Source organism: Arachis stenosperma, chromosome 10, assembly GCF_014773155.1.
Source record: "Arachis stenosperma cultivar V10309 chromosome 10, arast.V10309.gnm1.PFL2, whole genome shotgun sequence".
NCBI classification, from domain to species: domain Eukaryota; kingdom Viridiplantae; phylum Streptophyta; class Magnoliopsida; order Fabales; family Fabaceae; genus Arachis; species Arachis stenosperma.
Window position 1 is genome coordinate 46730906 of NC_080386.1, and position 3029 is coordinate 46733934.

The window sequence follows — 3029 nt, forward strand, 5'->3', positions numbered from 1 at the left end:
TTCTGACAGTTTACCATTATTATTTGTTGCCTATTCACGGGCTTACCCCATGAGGTACTATTTAACGGCAGCATGGGCGTTCAACGCCCAAAAAGCCATCAGAGCTAACATTGAACGCCAGTAAAAGCACACTCTCTGATTGTTCAATACCCACTCAAAAAATCTCTATCCAAGAACTAAGAGAAGCCAAGACTCATATAGAGACCATAGAGGTTCCTTTGCATGCACTCCTGTAGTGCATGATTTCTGATGAATACTCATCCTCTGATGAAGATGAAGACACTAGCAAAGAGCAAGTTGCTCGGTACCTAGAAGCTCTCATGAAGTTGAATGCATTATTTGGTACAAAGCCTTTGGAGGAAGAACCTCCATTGCTTTCCAAAGAACTCAATGCTTTGGTTCAGTAGAAGCTACCTCAGAAGCTTCCAGATCTTGGACGCTTCCTAATTTCTTGCACCATAGGCACCATGACCTTTGAGTAGGCTTTGTGTGACCTAAGGTCAAGCATAAATCTTATGCCACTCTCTGTAATGGAGAAGATAGAAATTTTTGAGGTACAAGCTGCAAATATCTCACTAGAGATGACAGACAAGTCAATGAAGAAGCCATATGGCATAGTAGATGATGTATTGGTAAAGGTTGAATACCTCTACATCCCTGCAAAATTTATAGCCTTGTATACTGGGAAAGATAAGGAAGAATCCATCATCTTTGGAAGACCTTTCCTAGCAACTGCCAATGCTATCATTGATGTAGCTAAGGGAGAACTGATTTTACAACTAGGGGAGGATCACATCTTGTTTAATATGCCTCACCCCAACTCTCCCTCTGAGATAAGTGTGCAACACTTAGTGTTTCAACCATCTTTTTCAATGCAAAGCTGTACTAAACCCCCCAAACATGAATTCTAAGTTTGGTGATGGGTAGCATTAACAAGCACTGAGAACAAAGGTACTGGGAAGAAAGTACCTAAAGGTTGGAGGGACAAGAAAGTCCCCACGGAAGGCCTCTCACCTGGCATAAGAGTTGTCTTCACTAAGAAGCCAATCATACCACATACAGTGAGTCGTATTCTATCTCTAGAGCATGTGGAGCTCATTCATGATAAGACGGGAAGAAAGTTCACTGTAAGGGGCGAAATTCTGAGCCCGTACTCACCTCTGTAAGGATCTAACCGTCAAGCTAATGACTTTAAAGAAGCGCTTGTTGGGAGGCAACCCAACCTTAATTAATTATTTCTATTTTCTTTCATTTTGTTTTTCTTTAAGTTATATTTTAGGTTCATGATCATGTGCAGCAGTCAGAACAGAGACAGAAATGTTCAGCAGTAAAAATAGAACACTCTGGATGGAGTGTTGTTGGAGTTGAACGCCAGCCAGGGAGCAGACCCTGGACGTTCAACGCCAATGCAGAGAGCAGAGAATCTGAATTTTCTAGCCTCTCAGGACCAGTGGGTCCTACAGCATATTTACCTATCCCACTTCTTCCTTCTTACTTTCACACTTTCCCATATATACTTTCCTATAAACCCTAGCCTAATCACATCCATATCACTTTCCCAAGACCATCATAACTCCCACCAACACCCCACCCACTTTAAAATCAAATTTTCCTCTCATTTCCCTACCCATGACTGAACCCAACCCTATCTCACGCCTATAAATACCCCTCATTCTAACCCTTCATACACACACCTCTCATACAGATCAAAACCCCCCTTGGCCGAATTGCCTTCTCCCTCCATCCCCTTTTATTTTCTTCTTCTCCTACTCCATTCTTCTATTTTCTTTATTTTTCCTCGAGGACGAGCAAAGATTTTAAGTTTGGTGTGGGAAAAGCATTATTTTTTGCTTTCCATTATCACTTATGGCACCCAAGGTTGGAGAATCCTCCAGAAAGAGAAAAGAAAAGGCAGTAGCCGCCACCTCTGAATCTTGGGAGATGGAGAGATTCATCACGAAAGCTGATAATCAGATTTTTGTGTGGTATAGAATTTCACAATAAGTTCTCGTTGCAAGTATAGTTTCTAAACCAACCAAAATCCTTTCATACAAAAAATTATTTGTCACAAGTACAAACCCCTAATAAAACTAAAAACCGAAGTATTCAAATCTCGGGTCATCTCTCAAAGAATTGTAGGGAAGTGTATTTATTATTGGTTATGAGATTTTCTGGGAAATTTTGGAACGAGGAATGGAAAAATAAACAATTATAAATTAAAGCAAGGAAAATTAACAAGAGATTTTATGTAATTGAATTAAAAAACCTTGGCCAGGAGAAGATTATTTGGAAGTTCTATCCTTGTTGGATTTCTCAAGATCAATAGTAATAGGTTGTTGTTTCTACTTAGTTAACCCTTACCAAATAAAGAAAAGTCAAGTAGTTGAGCTAACTCCGATTCACAAGTCCTAATCCTCTCTCTTGGGAAGGATTAGCGTTAGTGACTAGAGAGCCAGCCAACAACTTCCAATTACAATTTAACTCTTGAGTCTCCCAACTCAAGGGTCTCCTAATATTAATCAACTCCAAAACCAAATTAAAAGCCTACTCCATTGACATAGATGCCAATTTCACTTACATGTAAAGAGAGTAGAAAGAAGACATGATAATTTTGGAATTGAGTTTAGATAATCAAGCGAATAAAGAAATTAAATAGAAAAAATACTCTTAGCATTATTAAATTAACAAGATAAGAAGATAAACTAAAGTTATAGAATAAATAAAAGTAGAAGAAAAACTATATTAAAGGAATATTGAACCTGGAATTGAGAAGAAATAAACCTAAAACAAAGAAAAATCCTAAAACCTAGAGAGAGGAGAGAGCCTTTCTCTCTAGAAACTATATCTAAAACCTAAATTGTGAATAATGAAAAGTGTCTCCCTGATTCCCCCAGTATGCAGCCTCTAATCAACATTTTCGGGCTTGAAACTGGCCCAATAACAGCCCAGAAATTGTCCCCAGCGATTTCTGATACGCTGAACTTTCACACGATCCATGCGTACGTATGATGCATGCGTGCGCATCTTTG